Raw genomic sequence first — 20,542 nt, 5'->3', positions numbered from 1 at the left:
CTCATTGGAATGTGCTAACTCTGCACTCTACGCATTTGCTCCTTCAAAGTTTCCCATTTTTCCAAGCTGATTGTCCTGTTGTTAGTTTCTCCCAATCCTTATCACCCAACTCTCTCCTCACACCTTCACGGATTGCATTCCTGAAATCTAATAGCTTTACCCTACTATCCTGAACTCTAACCCTCAACAGAGTCTTTGCACACACAATGTTATGGTGACTTGCTCCTCAATGTTCCCTGACCTCCACCTCCTCCACCATATTGGGATCGTTACTGAAAAGGAGGTCTAACACTGCACTCCCCCTCGTGGGCTTATCTACAAACAGGGTTAAAAAGCAATCTTGGAATAAAACTAGGAAATCCTCATCTGTTCGGCCCTTTCCCTGTTCCTGGACCCAATCTATCCCCGGCAAGTTGAAATCCCCCACAATCAATATTCTTCCCTTACCACATGCCCTTTTGAATTCTTCATGTTCTCCTCCTTCCTCCTCTTCCTTCACACCCAGAGCCTTATAAAAGCATCTACCAGTATCTTACTGTTTTTACAATCTCTAATCTCAACCCACACAGAATCCTCAACATTTATTCCTTCCTTAATGTCACCCCTTTCTTTTGATGCAATGCTGTCCATCACCCAGATTGCTCCTCCTCCTCCTCCTCCTCCTCCTCCGCCTCCTATTCTCTCCTTACTATCACACCGATACACCTTGTAGCCTTCTAATCCTGTCCTCCAGTTACTCTCCTCCTTAAACCATGTCTCACTCACTGCAACTATATCGTACTCCTCGCTATCTACTTTGGCTTCAAGCTCTTCCATCTTATTATCTAAACTTCTGGCATTGGAATAGAATATATTTAACTTTTCCCTTCCTGAAATTCTTTGTTCTTGCCTGGCCTCACTCATCACATTTGTATTATCAGTTTCTTCCTTAATTCCTACACCACTCTCCAATGACGTCAAAAAGCCTGAATTCCTTCCTCAATTCCCACTGCAAACCTTGCTGCCCGCTTTCTATTTAACATGCGGCCATCATTCTGGAAACACTCCCTTTGTCCCCTAAATAATTCCCACAGCTTCCTAAATGTAAAACCTTCCTCCCCAACACCATTCTTCCAGCCATTGGTTGACATCTATTGCTGTGCTCATAATTTCTCTGTTGTTTCCTAATCTTGGGAGAATCCCAGAAAACATGACTTCACAACCCTTTGCTCTCAGCCGCTTACCCAATATCCTGTATCTATTTTTCAAAACCTCTGAGTAAACTTTCCCTGCATCATTCACACCGAGGTGGACCACAACCAACTTCTTCCTACCGTGACCCGATACAATATCGTTACCCTTCCTTAAATGTCCCAAACTCCCGCTCCTTCAAAACTACACAGAATTCTGTGTCTCCAATCCTTCCTGCAGAATGAAGAATCGACATATTTCATAATCTCATCACCCACAAAAACGGTCTCCCGTACCTCTTATCTACCAATTTATATTGCTGCACCGACACCACTCTCGACAACCGCTGTACCACGACTGCCTGCACCCACTTCACATTTGCCACTGCCTGCACCTGCTGCACCATCACCACTTCCATTAAACTTAATAACCTCACTCCACAACCGTAACCAGCTGTTATCTCCAAATTTCTCACATTCTGCTACTTGCTGCAAATTATTGATGTGCTCCTTCAACCTTGGAATAATTATCCTCAAGGGGGCTATTTCCTCACACTTCCTGCAAGAGTAAGAACCCTCTGCTTCCCCTGTTGTTGATATGGCCCACATTGAGCAAGTATCACATTTTATGAACTCCTCTTCCTTTCTCCTTCGGTCTCTATTTATACCCTTTTTTATCCGCATACTCCCAAGGCACCAACTGACTCAACGGTAAACTTAACATGAGGCCTCCCTCTGCTTCTTTCAATAAACTAACACAAATACCCACAAAAAGTGTTATGAACATAATACAGCTTTATAAATACAGTTCGACAGACACTGAAACAAATCGCAATAAGAAAATATGCAAAACAACACAAAAAAACACTTTTTTTTTTTTTTTTCTCGTCGAGCTTACCCTCTTGCGAACTACAGGAGATGATGTCTCCACACATCCACAATGAACCCAAACACCCAATTTTCAGTCTTACACTTCCTTGGGGTTTCCTTGATGGGCATGCAAAGTTTCAAGCTGCTAGATTTATGGTTTTGGAGTTATGGAGGAGACACACTGACACACTGCCAAACACGCTGGGAATTGGGTTTCGCCATGATTCCAGGTTGCCCTACACCCTCTCATAGCACGGCTCAGCGCAGAGCTCCCGTCCTCAAGCGATCCTCCAACCCAAGCCTCCGAGTATCCGGATTATAGGCGCACGCCACTACACCCGGTTGTATATATCTATATACTGAATATTTCATTGGAATGCCTTCAATGGAATCGTTCATTGTCATGTTTCTGAGAACTCTGGGAAGGATTTGATGTTTGTGCTGCAAACTAGATTTAGCAACTTGTAAATTTGTTGTTTGCCTTTGTCGAAGTATAATTTCCTACTTTGTTCTCATAAGGTTTACATGGTTGTTTTTATCCTGCTTTGACGCCGCTGCTTGTATTACTGTCTACTTCCCCATGGGGTATCTGTATCACCCGGCCAACCTGCCACTTATTTCATTTCCCTGCTGTTCTCAACAACTACCTCATCTCAATTGTCTTTTGGTATTCTGTCTGTTGAATTTGCTCCCAAGCATCTTTGCAATGGTCGTTTGCCTCAGCTCTGCAAAAAGGAAGATGCAAATAACAACAAAAAGTGGTTTAATCTTTCAACTCCAGGACGGTCTGGTCCCCTTGGTGGGGTAATTGAGGATAAAGAGGTCACAATCACAATCGATGACCTCTTTGGCCTCAATTATAATATAAAAAAAGCCAACGTGAGTCGGTCATGTTATATTATGTTTTCATGTTTAGCAGTTCCGATATGACTGTTTTACCTTGCTCTGCTCTGAAAGGTAAATATTGCTGCTCACAAGTTGAGTTCTCTATATTCTAACGATGAACACCTTATAGAAAATATGTTTTCCTTTGTGTGACGGAAATATCTTAATTGTGTTTTTTGCAGGTTTCACATTCATTCTTCATTTGCTTACACGATCTGCTGTTGGACAAACTGAGAATTGGGAACACAATGCATTGATGTTTGTCATGTGTGGCCAGGTTCACCACCACACCTGTGGGTGACCAGCAAACCATATTCATAAAACTGAGTTTGCTTGCTTGATGAAAGTTCCGCTCCTCTCGTGAGCAAGAGAGCGTGGATAGCTCCTCCTCTTTTATCAGGAAGATGGCATTGGGGCAGGACCAAATTTGGGATGAACGTGCAGCGCAGTCCAAGGTCTGCCTTCTATTCAGCAAAACTTGAATATGTCTGTAAAAACAGCAAAACTATTCAGTTTGTAGTACAACGTGAGTATGAAATGCAGTTATTTTGGTGAAGGCACTCTTGCCGCATACTTATTACATAGCTACCCATAGGGTAGGTAAACAGTTGATGATTCATCATAAATTACACCTTAAACTTGAAAAGATGGTTCCAGAAATATAATGAAATGGTGAAACAATTTTGAGGAATTAGTTTTACGGGGAATGTTTTTTTCGCATTCACAGCGATGAAAAGCAACTACTGTACTACTGCTCCCACTACTTCCTGCTTTCATCACTCCGATTAATATCACCTGATGGGGTCGCCGCACGAGATTTTCTTTTTGTCCTCTCCACTCTATCCCGAGTATGCTCTCTCTGCATACTCACTTCTGTCACATCCTTCTCCAACATTTCCATCTGAGTTTTGATCTGCCCCTTCTCCTTATTCCAACTGCATCGATATGAAAGACCTGCTTGACCACATTCCCTTCATCCATCCTGGACACATTCCCCAACCAAATTCACAGAGATGATAATAAGAAGAGATGATAAGTGGTACACAAGCAAAAAAAAAATTGCATCTGGAAAAAATAATCTGGAAGTGATACTGATCCTCCTTTTGGGGTGCCTTATCATCCAAAAATTGTGGTTTTGACCCACTCTTCTCTCCCCAAATCACGGTATATATTCACTTACCTTTCTTTCCTCTTAATACTCCGATGCTCTTCCATCTTCTTTTTTCTTTTATGATCACACACCCCTCAACCACTCATCTTCTATCCTCATTGTTTTTCTCAGTTTTAGTTTTTCTACTTTTGCCCCCACATCTGCACCACACGGGGAAGCTAGCTGGTGCTAAATCAAATTTCCTTCCATGCACTGCAATGACTCCTGCAACATGACATTGCATCATTCCACACCGCAATGTCTGTGTTCCAGCTTATGGTGAGATGCAACATCACTACGATCAATCATCTGCTTTACTCAGATGTTGCTGTTTCCAAAGTGCACAACTGCAATTTGCACTGAATGGACACCTTACGAATGGAACATGGCAGGCAGGAGAGACATTTCAGCATTAACCGCTCGTCAGAGCAAAAACCCATTCATCCCTCTTTTGCTCCGATGAACGGTGAACGCCCGAAACGTCAGCTTCTCCTTGCTTCCCGCAGCAGTTATAGCAAACCTCGATCAACGTCCTGTCCATTTCATCCATTGTTCCACCTGTCCACAAATGCAGATCGACACTAGCCTTGACCCGCAAGACTACTTTTCCATTCTAAATGGAGACATCAGTGACTAAAAGTATCCTCGGGCATCAAACAGGAAGTTTTGCACAAAACTGTTGCACGTATTGCGTCATTGAGTCCTCGGATTTCTATCGAGTGCATCTCGGGGAGGAAAATAGCTTTAACAGGAAGAACAGTTGTGCTCTGGCATGTCATTTACACAATTCAATAAGATGCTAAGTAGTTTGCCAATATCTTTTGCAGCAACTGATTTTAACCACAAAACCAGTCGTCTGCCTCATCCATTGATTTGCTTTGTTGGAGCATCAATTGGAATCATCTGTGCTTCCAAAGGATCACACCAAACCCATTAATGAAACTTTGTATATGTAACCAACTTTGGGGGACACATGAAATATTTAACGATCCCAGGGGTGGGGACTTCATGTTACAGGGGTCAAAACTCCTGCCTGTTGTTGGCTTAATAGTTAGGGTGGTGGGCGTAGGATCCTAGGATCCTGAGTTCAAATCCTGCTCTGCTGTTGAATTAATACCAGGTGGGGTTGATTCTACCTGTCTTCCTTCCGAGGTCAGCAAAATGAGTGCCTGCTTGCTGGTATCCTGTGTCGGAGTGGCGACCCGTCCAGGATTCTGCCCAATAGCCTGGGAAACTGCTTCGGCAGCACCAATGCTCTGCACAGAGTATGGTACCAAATGGATGAATGGATGGGTCAAAACTCGAAAAATATTTCGAACTCAAAATTTGATATTGGGTCATTCCTGATGGACCATTTTGCCATCTTCCAACTTTGCTTGGTGGGAATTGTGGGGATTTGTGATGGTGTGCCATTGACTTTATTCTAGTTATGGTTTGAATTTTGAACAGTAATTTATGGACACACTATTATATCAGGTGTATCTTGCACTATATTGAGTAAAAACAACCTTGAGTAATGTGTCAGTGTTGAGTTGAGAAATAAAGATTGAGAAAAGAAGAGGGTCGAGTATGATATGGATTTTGCAGGAGTGGGGAGAGTAGGAAAGGTCGTTTTGTAGTTATCACAGATTCGTAGCAACTGATAATTACAACCACAAATAATGTGGTGGTGTGAAAATTTTTTTAACGCTGTTTCCTACTTTTTTGGGTTATCTCAGTTGTTGCACCGAACGTTTACCATGAAAACTCCATTAGTTATGCTTCATGTACACAGGACAAAGGTACCCCATTCTTGCGATAGCTCATTGCATGGTCAGCAAGGAATATGTCGGTACTTCTTTGAAGGAAACAAACGATTGTCATTTATATAAACACTTCTGGGGATTGTGTTGAGTGCAATGTATCTGTTGAGGTCCCAGAATATATATATATATATCTCTATCTCTATCTCTATCTCTATCTCTATCTCTATCTATCTCTATCTCTCTCTCTCTCTCTCTCTCCCTTTCTCTCTCTGTCTTCCACACACATGAAAGGTCACGTTCATCTTTTTTTGCAGCGGGTGTTGAGAATGACTCCAATCTAAGACATCCGCGGCTTTACCAAGAATAATTTTTGAGCCATCGGGCTAAATCTGAATCATTTTTTTGCCTGCAGCAAGGGTTGGAAAAGGAACGATCCATTTTCCTTCACCGGTCTGTGTGCTGAAGCCGAGAGTACCACGCACGCTGTTCTAGTCAATTTGGAAAGCATCATTTGGAGCTGACTCAACCTCTCTGTTATCATAACAAAGGGACCCTGACAAACCTAGAAAATCTTCTAAAAAAGCATCCTCGGGCCTGGGCGAAATTCTTCAGTCGGCAGACGGAAATTTTTCGCCATTGTTTATAAGACAGGATCTTATTCCACAAGCTCCAAGGCAAGGCAGCAATTATTCTCTTTTTACTTTGTAATTGAGATGAAATTGTGGATGTATGTAAAGTTATTGTTGTATAAAACGACATTGTGTCTGTCCTCTATCACCAAAACTCTCCTTAAATATTGTGAGATTTGCCCATGTGTGTCTGATATGCATAAACTGGCAAGATCAACATTCCAAGTACAAACAGTTAAGCAAAAGTTTCATTGCTCAGCTTTGGAGCATCATGTCCCATAGGAAGGAGTTAAGTGAGTTTGCTTGAGGGATAATAATTGGTTGTCAGATGAGAAATTATATTAACACCGATTGTTACTTTGGCTTAATTGAGCTGCAACAGAGAGAGACTCTTGTTATCCCACGCTGTTCCAACATGGTCGGAGACGAGAACATTGAAAATGAGCTCCAACCGACCGACCAATCATCAATCTATGTACTCTTGTGTAGGGGATATTTCAAAAACCATTCAACATTTAGCTCTCATATTACAGATATCTATTCCTCATATCACCCAGAAGGTGCAGGACTTATAGTATCAGCCAATTGCTAAGTTTGTTACCTCTGCCACCGAAGGTGGACGATGCTATGTAATCACCCTTGTGTGTCTGTCGTTGAGCAGGATATATCTCAAGTTATTCACAGATTTGGGCAAAATTTGGTGAATAGGTTGAGAGTGTGACAAGGACGAATTAATTAGATTTTGGTGAATATTCGGATGCTATAATATTTTGAAAAGGGATTTTTCACCATTGACATATAGGGCCAAAAAAAAAATGTAGAGTATAACACAATATCTCATAAAGTCATGGACGGATTTGGACGAAACTTGGTGGATGAGTCTGGTAGGTGACAAGATCAAGCTGATTATATTTTGATTGAGGTACTGTTTCGCCGGGTGGAGTTGTGCGAGTGCCGTTTTAGTATTTTATGAAAAACTTTTTTTCACTTGAAAGTTTAAATTAATATAATTTCAACAAACAGACAAAAGATAACGAGATCTTTCTTGTACAACATTAAACAGAGTGGAATTAGTCTCTCCCCCCCCCACCCCCCACTGAAATGCAGCTGGTTGAGATTGTTTTCTAAAGTCTAATAAATTTAGCATTGGTAGAAATCGATAAGCCATTAGTGCAAAACATAAATGTTCCAATGGTATACAACGTACTCAACACCCGATGATTGACAGGAACCCAGGGGAAGATGCTGATTGGCCATATTTACCTCCACCACCGAAGGTGAAGGAGGTTATGTTTTCACCCCTTGTCTTTGTCTTTACTTGCAAAATCAAAGATTTTTCAAATATATTGGTTTGTCGATTTTGTTTTGCTGTCTGTTTGTCTGTTTGTTGGGTCACCAAAATAGGTGACCCTTATTGTCAGTAATTCTGTCTGTTTGTTTGGATGTTTGTTGGATTCGCTATATACAGTATGCTAGATATCCCTTATTGTCAGGTTTTCCGTCTGTCTGTCTGTCTGTTGTATGTGTGTCTGCAATGCGAGGCTCCACAGCACGAACCAGCGAACCGATTTCGATGAAACTTTGCCAACAGGTGCCATACGGTCTGGGAATGTGCGCGTTTGAATTTCGTTGCGTCGCAACCTCCCGTTGCTGTGAAGTGGCCGAAAAACCGCGTACAGTATTTTCAATACTTGTCCTTCAGTTTTGAAAGTAGATAAACGAGACTTCGGAATTAAACACTTCGAGATATTTAGACAATTTTACTCGAGCCGATATTTGATTGAGGTTTTATTTTTCAAATGGTAGTCCTTCAAAAATCGGTCGATTAACCGTCATTTTTTATGAGGGGCTGAGGAAAGTGGGCGGAGCTTAGGGAAAGTGGACGTGGTTGATGAAAAGTGGGAGTGGCATCGGAAAGTGGGAGTGGTGTACGGAAGTGGGCGTGGCTTACGGAAAGTGGGCGTGGCTAATGAAAAATATTGTGTGGCTCAGGAGGTGCACGAACCAGCAAACCGATAATTTTTCAAATGGTAGTCCTTCAAAAATAGGGTGTCTATTTACCATCATTTTTTATGAGGAGTGCCAGTTGGCAAAATACGCAATAGGAAAAATCTTGCCAGGCAGAGGAACAATTGTATGTGAAACAATACGTCTTGGCAATGAATCTTCCTTGGTGAATCGGTCAGAATGAAAAGCATCGTATCCAGCGCTTCGATCCTCGCAAATCCCTCATCGCCCACCGGCTTGTTTGCATGTTTGTTTGGATGTTTGTTTGGATGTTTGTTTGGATGTTTGTTCGTTTGTCATCAGCATAATTGGTAGTAAACGTGGGCGGATTTTGACCAAACTCAGGTGGTAGGTACATCTTATGACCTAGTGCTTTGGAAATTGTGATGGTTGCTAGGGACGCTTTGGTTCCCTAGCAACAACCGAAAAACCTTCAAAATCAATACCGTTCACGCGAAATCAATTCTGAAAGCCATTATCCCACGTAGCGTTATGAAATTTGGCAGGAATGATCTACGGGTGATGCTCTATCAAATATATTCCGGTTTTTGTGATATACGAAATACTTTACCCGCAGCACCCCATATAATTAGGGTATGCACGAAAATTGATGAAAATTGAAGACCCCTTGGCGACCAGGTGAGTGCATCGATACGAATGAATCTTTGCAGGTTCATGGTACTCAATGAGTACTACAACTTTGACTCAGGACATATTGACCGATTTCGCTTAGGTCAGGGGTCAAAGGTCAATTAGTGCAAAAATCGATAATATGCGAGAGCTGGTAATATACAAAAATCGATAATATACACGCCTCATTTGGTGCCTTCGCGCCAAATGCTACTCCTCCTCAGGTTATGGTCGGATGGTCATGAAAATTCACACTAATCATCTGGAATACATTGTGCACAAACTATCGAGCCGGATTTTCGATTTAGATCTTTGTTCACCCACAATACGCCCTCGAACTTTAGGAATTTCCGATTTCAAACCGCATTTTCGGTACTTTTCATTCAAATGGACACCGCGTAGTTATCAGTGGATGGAACTGGATGAGATTTGATATGCATAATCTTAAGGTGATTCCCTATCCGCAATATGACATCCATTTTGCTCTATATCTTATAGTTTCCATGCTCGGCGACCTATCGCCGCCTACCGGCTTGTCAGTCTGTTTGTCTGTCTGATTGTCGCCTACACGTCACAATTCTAAACCGATCGTCATGAAACTTCACCAAGTTGTACAGGAAGTTCCAACTGAGAAGCCGACTAATTTTGAGGTCAAAGGTCATCTTGAGGTCAAATTTCTGAAACTGTCATTTTTCATCCAAATTTGAACATGAAATTTGATTGACTGAAAATTTGAACAAGATTTGCACATTGCGTCACTGCATTGGGAAACCAACTATTTTTGAGGTCAAAAGGTCAAAGGTGAGCTCAGGGTCAAACTGCCAAAATCATCAATTTCAATCTGAAAAATTATCATTTTTCATCGGATTGACATGAACTTTGATTAAGATTGTCAATTTTAACCTTAATGAAATGGACAATTTGATGTATCTGTGGCAACCTTTTGAGAAGGGGGTGGTTTCTGCAACTATCGTGCTCTGCTTGACGTCTTTTGTTTGTTTATTTGTTTGTCTGTTTGTTTGCATGCCTGGTGTTGACGTTATGGTGAGGGTGGTGGCCTTGGTATTTTGGGATCCTGAGTGCAAATCCTGCTCAGCTGTTGATTTAATACCGTGTGGGTGGGGTTGACTCTTCCTGTCATTCTTCTGAGGTCGGTGAAATGAGTACCAGCTTTCTGGTATCCTGTGTTGGAGTGGTGACCCGTCCAGGATTGTGCCCAATAGACCAGGACACTGCTTAAGCAGCACCAACACTCTGCTCAGAGTATGATCCCAATGGGTAGATGACTGTTTGTTTGCAGGATATCTCAAAAAGATGTGGAATGATCCAGATGAAATTTTGTGTACAGGTTTGGTGTGTGACAAGGACAAAATGGTTAGATGGTGGTGAAGATCCGGAGCCGATAATTATCTCTGTCACTGAAGGTGAAGGAGGTTATGTTTTCACCCCTTTCTGTCTTTGTTACTTGCAAAATCGAAGATTTTTCAAGTATATTGATCAGTCGATTTTGTTATTCTGTCTGTCTGTTTGTCTGTTTGTCACCTACAAGTCACAATTTTAAACCGATCTTCACGAAACTTCTCCACGTGGTTGAGTTTGTCGCAAGGAAAAAGCCCATTGTTTTTGAGGTCAAAAGGTCAATAGAGGCCAAAGATCAACAACTTCGGTGAGATTTCTAAAATCCTCAATTTTCATCCGATTGACTTGAAATTTAAAGAGAATGACATAGAAGAATTGTTTCAATTTTGTTGAAGATCTGAATCCGGATCCGGATCTAATAATTTTTTATGTGATTCGTCACCATTGAGAGATAAGGCTCATCTAATATATAGCACGACATCTCAAAAAGTTGAGGACGGATTCGGATGAAACTTGGTGAACAGGTTTGGAGTGTGGCAAGGACGAATTGATATCAATTTTGGTGAAGATCAAAATCCGGATCTGGATACGAGAATTATTTAATTTTTAAAGTGATTCTTCACCATTGAGAGATCAGGACAAAAACGATATCGTACTGTCTAGCATGATATTTCAAAAATGTATTGGGCCAGATATGTTCTTGTGGATCAGGCATTAGGTGGCGGAGGTATGCGCTCTACCGAGTGCCCTTCTGGTTATACTTAGGAGGAGGTTGATGTCCTCAAGGAGTAACCTTTCTGTCGATGGTTCTGCCATTCCAATTTGCCAGACGGCATCGGTCCTGCTGTGCGGGGAGAACTGAAGTGTTGTGAAAACAAGCCATTGCCATTTATCCCTGTGCTATTACGAAACAGGAGCATACAATTCTTGTCCAGCATTGGGGGGCTGGGGGGGTATATATATATATATATATATATATATATATATATATATATATATATATATATATATATATATATATATATTCTGCTGATGCTTCTTTTAAAATGGTTGGAGTCGTTTTCTGTCTTTTTTTCACGGTGAGTGCAACCAAACAATTATTGTTTTAACAAACGTGCTGCTCCTCAGTTAAAGTGGACCTTTGATATAGTTCCTACAAGGTAGTTAAATATTGACCGAGTTTTTAATTTATAAAAGGTAGAGTTATGTTTTTTGTAGATTACTAACTTTTGACTGTTGGGGTAGTCCAGAGGAAGCTCACTTTCCTTTAAGGTGTCTAATCTGAGATTACTTCTCGATCCGATTATATAAACTGTCGTACTCTTAATGTTTCACAGGAAGGGTGTTGCATCACAAAGTGTGCTGTCCCATGGATAAACATTAAGCTACAGGAGACCTGCCTGTCAGCATTTGGTGATGAACGTTATGTATCCCACAATGTCTTTTAACATAGTTAACAATTTGTTGCCAGCACTTTGGCCAAGTTGACCTAACATACAGGGGTGTTGCATCATGCCTGGCTTAGCGGTTTGGGTGGTGACTTGGGATACGAGAGTCCTGAGTTCAAATCCCGCTCATCTGTTGAATTAATACCAGGTGGGGTTAACTCGGCCTGTCATCCTTCCAAGATCGGCAACATGAGTGCCAGCATGCTGGTATACTGTGTCGGAGTGGCAACCCGTCCAGCATTGTGCCCAATAGCGAAGGAGACTGTTTAGGCAGCATCAACGCTCTGCACAGAATATGGTCCCAATGGATGGATGGATGTCTCTGTATACAAAAACAAATAAATAAATAATAAAAATAAATCCCCGACAAGGAATGAAAAATAAGGCCTTCTTCACCTTTGGATTCTCATACAGGGGCTGTCACTCCCACAAGTTGTTGGGCTCCGTTTTAGACAAGCTTGCATCTGGCTTAGATCCTCCTGTCTTCTCCAACCTCGGCTCTCCACAAGCCACTCCTGGTTCCATGCATTCTCAACAAACCCTCACCTGCTCACCGTCTTCGAGGCCATGCTGGATGCCCACCTGCATTTATTCATCCCTTTATTCACCAAATTGTGGAATTGTCCCGCTGTGTTACGTTGTCTCATCCTCCTAACTTCAGTCTTTCAAATGTGCCACTTATCATTTCCTCAAGCACATTCACCATCATTTCTACACACACTGATCCTTTCCCATTGTGTTCCTCTCCATCTATTGTTACTTGTTTTTGTTTTCTTTCTCTCCTTGTGTATGTTAACCTTCTCCAATACCTTTGGTAGCTTTTAAACCCACTGCCCTTTGTCGTTTATCTACTTCATGAGTAAATACGCTTGTATTCAAAAATATAAATCACAATTCGGACTGCGCTTGCAAGTCATCTCAGGGAAGAGCATGTTGTGCATAAATCACGTGTCAGACAAAGACATTCTTAGACATCATTGTGGTTTAACATCGTCATGATACTTGCATGTATATACGTCATGTAAACAGTAAACACATGGGATTTAGAACCTGGATTCCCTCCATCATGAGCTTGGAGTTCAAGACAGGAACACTATTTGGCCAACTAATTATTATTTAAAAGCTTCTAAAATGAGATTCAAAACTTCAGTTTCTAAATAGTAGAGAATTGAATACAGTTACACATTTTATAATAGGTTATTAAGGTACATTAGAAGCCATTCCTCTTGTCACGATAATGAGGCGGTGCGACTTACAGTCTTGAGGCATCAAAGATGGGTATATATTTTTGCTAGAAATTACATTGTATTGAATATATATATGTGCGTGTATATATATATATATATATATATATATATATATATATATATATATATATATATATATATATATATATATATATATATATATATATATATATATATATATATATATATGCAAGGTATAAACAAGCCCCTTCCACAACAAATCACAGTACCATCTATAAAAGGCACACACCAAACCAAGATTTTCTTTGGCACAGGCCTTTTGATGAAGACAAATGTGCAGTAGTTATCTACCGTATACACTTTATAACGGAACATTGTGCAACTTTAAACAGTACGTTCTCCAATAGATCAGGGATGTAACAACAAAACAACTTTAATCAGGACGATGATGTTAAACGAGGACTGAACTTTAGTACGTTGTTGCAGAGATGCATAGGAAGCCAAATGAACTGTACTCCAGTGGGTTGGAAGCAACCAGTGAAGGGTAAAGGTTATGAATAAGGGAGGAACCAACAGGCACAATGACACCACCAACAATACAAGACTTAGGCCTGTCAAAGTTGAGAAGACAACAACCAATTGGCAATATAGGCCAACATGTTCCTCCATTAGCCTTAGATCACTGTAAGAAAGAAGCAATGTACACGTTCCCAATGATGTGTAACTTTAATATTTTTTCATGTAATAATGAAAAGTGATCTCGTGTCTGAAGAAAAAAATGAAATGAGATATGGATCAAAACAATTGGACAAATTTCTCCACGTTTTGAGCCACAGTGCAGACACATTATTACATCTGAAGAAAGCATGACAAATTAACTAAAATCAAATCTGTATATCAATATGCAAGACAAAACAATCATTTAATCAACTATAAATCCCGCAGGCCATATCTCACGCAATTTCCCATAAAATTTTCAAACGTTTAGATTATTCCATCCTGCAAGTTCATAAGCAGCGTTTTCATTTCAACATGAACATCAAACTCTGTCAAAGAATCTTTGGATTAGCAAGATTACATATTTACTTGGTGTTTGTCAAAATATTTACATTTTACAGAAATGTTTCCAGATTCCAAAATTAAGGGTCGAGTGCATTCACTTCAGGAATATCCATTGCTTCAAAGTGGGCACTCAAACAAGCAGAATCGAGTGTGTCGATTTTGTGCATAAAAACGTGCACATAACTCAGTAAGCATATCACACTTATGATCAAGCAATACCCCAAATATATATATACATACCTACATACATATACATACAGTGGGTTGCAAAGGTATTGGTCTGGTACACAACTACGAGTAAATTTATTATTTGTGACATGATAACAAAACAGATGAGAACGGCACTCGGTGGAGTGCAATATCTCTCACCAGGCTGAAAAATATTCCATTTAGTATCCCACTGATAGGCCAAATCTGCATCCTGACCTAAACCAAAACCTAAAAGGCTTGTTCTTGTCAACTACCCAACTCAACCATGAAGTTTTGTCATAATCCGTCCATAACTTTTTGAGATATCATGCAATATTTCGTTTTTGGGACCATCTCTCAATGGTGAAAAATCGCTTCAAATTTTTTTTTTTTAAATTCTCATCTCCGGATTCGGATCTTGATCCTCACCAAAATCTATTCAACTAGCCCTTTTCACATACACAACTTGTCCACTAAATTTCGTCTGAATCCGTCTAACCTTTTGAGATCTAGGTCACAGACAAACAAACAAACAAACATGCAAGAAAGATGACATGCATTGCACGAAACTTGCAAAATCCAAAAAACAAATTTGACCTTAAAATATAATTGCTGGTATAATTCAATGATAAAATACACATATACTCTGCAAATTTCAAGTCAAATGGATGAAAATTGACAATATTAGAAATGACCATCAACTCTTTGGCCTATGTTGACCTTTTGGCCGATGTTGACTTCAAAAATACTTGTTCGTAGAATTCAGTGACCTGATATGCATATCCTCTTCAAATTTCAAGTCAATGGGATAAAAATTGAGGATTTTATAAATTCCACCTAAGTTGTTGACTATTGGCATAAGCTGACCTTTTAGTCTATGTTGACCTCAAAATAAATGGGTGGTTGAATTCAATGACCTGAAATATCTATATCTTCTTCAAATTTCACGTCAATCAGATGAAAATTGAAGATTTTAGTAATCTAATCGAAGTTGACCTTTGGCCTATGTTTACCTCAAACATAATAGGTGGTTGAATTCAATGACTAAATATTCAACTCCTTCAAATTTCAAGTCAATTGGATGAAAATTGACAATTTCAGAAAATTGGCCAGTGTTGACCTTTTGGCCTATCCAAAGATGACCTCAAAAATAATTGGTGGTTTAATTCAGTGACCTAATATGCAAATCCTGTTCAAATTTGTCAATCGGATGAAAATTGAAGATTTTAGAAATTTGACGATTTTGTTGACCTTTTGACCTCAAACACGATATGCTTTTTGCTTATGACGAACTCTACCAGGTGGTAAAGTTTTGTGAAGATTGGTTTAACGTTGTGACCTGTCGGTGATAAACCTAAAAACAGACAGACAAGAAAAAGATATCGTACAGAGCATGATAGTTGCAAAATCCACCCTGCCGCCCCCCCTCCAAGGTTGCCATGGATACATCAAATTGTCCATTTTATGAAGATTAAAATTGACAATCTTAATCAAAGCTCGAGTCACTTGGATGAAAATTGATGATTTTAGAAGTTTGACTTTGAGTTGACCTTTGACCTCAAAAATTGTTGGTTTCCATATTCAGTAATACACTATGCAATTACTGTTTAATTTTCAGCTTAATGGGATGAAAATTAACGATTTTTCAGAAAAAAATTGATTTTAGAAGTTTGATCTTGAGGTGACCCTTTGACCTCAAAAATAGTTGGTTTCCCAATTCAGTAACGCAATATGCAAATCGTGTTACAATATCAAGTCAGTCGGTTGAAAAAATACAATTTTAGAAATTTGACCTCAACATCAATAGACTTCTCAGTTAAGACTACCTGTACAACTTGGTAAAGCTTCATGAAGATCGGTTTTAATGTGTGACCTGTAGGTGATTGACAAACAAAGACCGACAGATAGAATACCAATAAGAAGACCGTGCAGAACACGATATTTTCAAAATCCATAAAACATATTTGAACTCAAAAATAATTGGTTGGTTGAATTCAGTGGCCTGGTAACAAATCCTCTTCAAATTTCAAGTCAATGGGATACATATTGAGGATTTTAGAAAGACCACCTTAGTTGTTGACCTTTAGCTTAGGTTGACCTAAAAATAATTGGTGGTTGAGTTCAGTGAGCTGATCTGAAAATCCTGTTCAAATTTCTCGTCAAATGAAAATGGAGGATTAAAATTTTTTTTACAAAGTTGTTGACCTTTTGACCTTAAAAACAATAGGCTTCTTGCTTTTGACAAACTACCATGTGGTGAAGTTTCGTGAAGATCTTTTTAAAATTGTGACCTGTAGGCAATTGACAAACAAACAGACAAACAGACAGAATAATAAAATAGACTGACCAATATATTTTTAAAATCTTCAATCTTCACATGTAACAGATAAACAAGGGTGAAAACATAATCTCCATCCACTTTCGGTGAAGTAGGTAATCGTTAAAATATGAAACCAAATGCACTTTCAAGGGATTCCCATGAATTTTAAAGGATATAACAATACATTATAATAATAGGAAAAATATAATCAGTCTTTACATATACCGGGCGTAGTGGCGTGCACCTGTAATCTGGCGACTCGGAGGCTTGGGTTGGAGGATCGCTTGAGGACGGGTGCTCTGCGCTGGGCCGCGCTATGAGAGGGTGTAGGGCAGCCCGGAATCATGGCGAAACCCAATCCTTCTCCCTGTGTCGTAAGAGGCAACCAGGGTTGTGTCAGGAAGGGCATCCGGCGTAAAACCTATGCCAAATCAGTATGCGGATCATAACGGATGATCCGCTGTGGCGACCCCTAACGGGAGCAGCCAAAAGACGAACAACAACAATCTGTCTTTACATGTAATCAAGAATCAGTGTGACCCCATTTCCCCAGGAGAATTGCCTCAACTCCATTTGGGAGTGATTTAATTAGTTAATGGATTGTGATTGAGTCGATCTTTTCCCAACATTGTTGTAATGCACTCCAAAACATAATCAGACTGCACACATAAATCTCATCTCTCTCAAATGTATTCAACCTTCATTTACTCTGTTGCTAGTGAATACAACCAGTCACCTCACTAATGAGAATATTAAGGGGGCGGTAGGAGAGAGGAGGGGGGGTAGGGTGAGGGGAGGGAGAGGAGGGAGAGAGGAGGGGTGGGGAGACCAAGGAGGGTGGGGGCATGAGGAAGAATGGGGGAGCAAGGAGGGTTGGGGAGACCAAGGAGGGTGGGGGCATGAGGAAGAATGGGGGAGCAAGGAGGGTTGGGGGAGTGATGAAGGAATGAGGAGCAAGGAAGGAAGTGAGGAGGGTTAGGGGAAGGGAAGGCAGCATAAGGGGAGGGCAAGGGAAGGCAGTGAAAGGGAAGGGTCTGTTTGGACATAACTCTGCTTAGTTTAACAGATTCTCGAGGTTATGGCATGTGAGGAAATGAAATAATGCCATGAACACTGGCGTCTCCAGGCATTTATAAGCATTGCAATGTATCCAGCTGTAGGTTTGATGTCGGTATGATGATATCAAATATGTCTGAATTGGACAAATGAACACTTTTTTTTTAGCAGGTGTATTTGCAGTGTTACTGACCTGCTTCTACCATCACGACCCCATTCTTTGCGTATGCACAGGTTTTCAAGGGCGTATTCATGGTTTTTCATGGGATTTGTTGTTGTACCCTGATGAATCACGAAACGCAGGGAACTCATCCTCCTTATTCCCACTGAAATAATGTCCCGACATTTGCGGATTCGACACTCACGGCATTTTTCAGGAACGTAATCCCCGCCAATGTCAGGGTCTGACAGTATAGTATTCAATAACTGTTTTATTTATGTTTTGGTGACTCTAACGTTGAAATAAAGCAAAGGTTGAATTTCAAAAACTAATAATTGCTATGCAGTATCTGATAATTGTTGAGGTCTTATCATAATACGTAAAGGTGAAAAATTGCACGATTACAAAATAAAAGCAACTCCAGTGTATTTCCCGGTCATTTATGTGGAGGCCATTCAAGATCGGCTGAAATGCATGTGACATTACATGTGTTTCACAGACAATCAGGGATAAACATGCCTGCTTCTAGGGAAGATACTGGGAATATGGGACTTTATAATTGACACATGAATGCTGCAGACACCTTTTGCGCACGTGCTGTGTCCGTGTGTGTTGACACCGATTCAGGTCTGCTTGCTGGGCACTTTTAACCTGCCGCTGCTGGCACGAAGTCTGCAATTCAAATAGTCTTTTAAACATAATTTTCAGCATTTAGATGAAAGAGTGGAAATTTAAGGATGGTTAACCATAATTGTTCTGTTCCTGAATGCAATATTGAACTCATGGCAATATTGGATATACTGTACAAGAAATATCCATAGATAAGAGAAGTGCTGATTTCCTGTTAATTCAAGCTAGCGGCAGCAATGGATATATAAAACACATACATACAAGGTCAATTGTGCAGTAGCTATTCATGAAATATGATATAATATAAAGGATTGTTGTAAATGATGTAAACCTCAAACCATAGTTCACTTTCCTAAAGTAAGAACCTCAACCTATAAGCAAATGAATGGTTTTCCAACCGCACGGATCAGCAGCTGGGCACCGCTCTTCCTCGAGGTTTCGATCCTCTCAGCCCAAAACCTCTCCAAACAGTGGATCCACAACCTCAGTCATGGATCCACATCAGATTACCTACATCAGAAAATCCATGACTTCAGTTGCGTCCAGGGATCCAGTCAACCCATCAATGCAACATCACTGATCAGACTTTACTTGCTCGAGGATTTAATGAATTATCACATAGTTACAACTCCCATCACACATTCCATTGTATCATAATACATTAAATCATGCACATCTTACCTTAAATATAACATCCCCCAACAAACACGACCATCCCACTCACCTCAGGATGAATATGTTGTTCAATCATTGAAATGGTTATTTAATACGGATACAAACAAACACGACATAATAGTGACCGAAGCTTTTGGTGCTGCACTCTTCAGGGTAAAAAATCGCAACAAGTGAAGAAGGAAGTGAAGGCGCGTGCTTTTTACGCAGGTCTCAATAAGGAAGACACTGATTGGTTCAACCATAATGACATCACGGTTAATCCGAACGCGCATTGGTCGGCTCATCATCTTCACCTCGAGCTTCCATTGGCTGGAGCAGAGTTCGTCGATGATTGACGTTTGCAACCACATCCTGGAGAGAGGGGGGATGGGTTTCCCCGAAGGTCCATTCACCATTTGTTACCGTACTTCCCTTGATCTTTCCATGTTGAAAGAGACACAGAGATCATACAAATTCCTTTTAACGACATAATATTGGATCGGTGGTGAGGATGAAGGTTGCTTCCAACATACATAAATGAAAGGAGCTCCGACCTTGGCTCGATATCCCGAACATATCTGCATTGTACTGGTCTGCACAGATAGGGTTGGCCACCAGATGCTGTGCAATGGCAGATGAAGCAGATACAGTGGCTGATCTGATCGGATCAAACAACACGTCCCCTTAGCGATTCGAAGAAAGATTGTGAGGGTGAGAACACAACCAGTGCGAGCATGTAGAAATATCCAGCAACCACCGACCACTGTACCTCAGGTACTTTTTCAAGTATTTTAGATTATTTTAGAAGCTTGATGAGCTATTTTAGGAAACAATCCTATCTCCCACACACGATGCCCTGAACGCTGCCATTTCCTAAGGTTTCTACGCATGTACGCCGAGCATTCTGGGGCGAAATATGTCATTTTCAAAGTCCTTCTACTCTACTAAAAAAACAGAATATGTTTGTATGAATGTTTGTTTGTCCTTTATAGGCGGCCGAACCGTTGGATGGAATGAGATGAAACTTGGCATGAGTGATCCTTGGGACATGAGAACGAACATGGGGGGGGGGTTCAAGTTCAAGGTCAAAGGTCACGGGGTCAAGGGGTCAAGGTCACCGGGTCAATTTCATCCGATCGAGACGGGACCAACGCCAACCAACCAACCAACAAATTAAATGACACAGTTGATTGACGACATTCACTTCCGACTTCCGGTTTTCGAGTTATGATGTCCTAAATTGACTAAAACGTCAATTTTTCATGTTTGTTTGTCCTTTATAGACGGCCAAACCATTGGATACAATGAGATAACTAAGCTGTTGGGGTTAGGGTTAGGGTTAGGGTTAGGGTTAGTTGTTAGGGTTAGGGT

At 40.5% G+C, this 20,542-nt stretch overlaps 1 long non-coding RNA gene across 1 annotated transcript; it reads right to left on the bottom strand.

Moving 5' to 3' along the window:
• Nucleotides 1–677: 677 nt before the first annotated feature.
• Nucleotides 678–20,541, bottom strand: LOC147011115 (uncharacterized). The gene is made up of 3 exons (XR_015052335.1): nucleotides 18,471–20,541; nucleotides 16,916–17,038; nucleotides 678–3,412 (listed from the first exon to the last, which is right to left on the bottom strand). It is a non-coding gene; the product is annotated as an uncharacterized LOC147011115 (long non-coding RNA).
• Between the last annotated feature and the right edge of the window lies 1 nt (nucleotide 20,542).

Source organism: Eptatretus burgeri, chromosome 16, assembly GCF_056783735.1.
Source record: "Eptatretus burgeri isolate ZD-2024b chromosome 16, Ebu_testis_v1, whole genome shotgun sequence".
NCBI classification, from domain to species: Eukaryota; Metazoa; Chordata; class Myxini; order Myxiniformes; family Myxinidae; genus Eptatretus; species Eptatretus burgeri.
The sequence above is the reverse complement of the archived record's forward strand: the minus strand, read 5'-3'. Positions and strand labels throughout refer to the sequence as shown.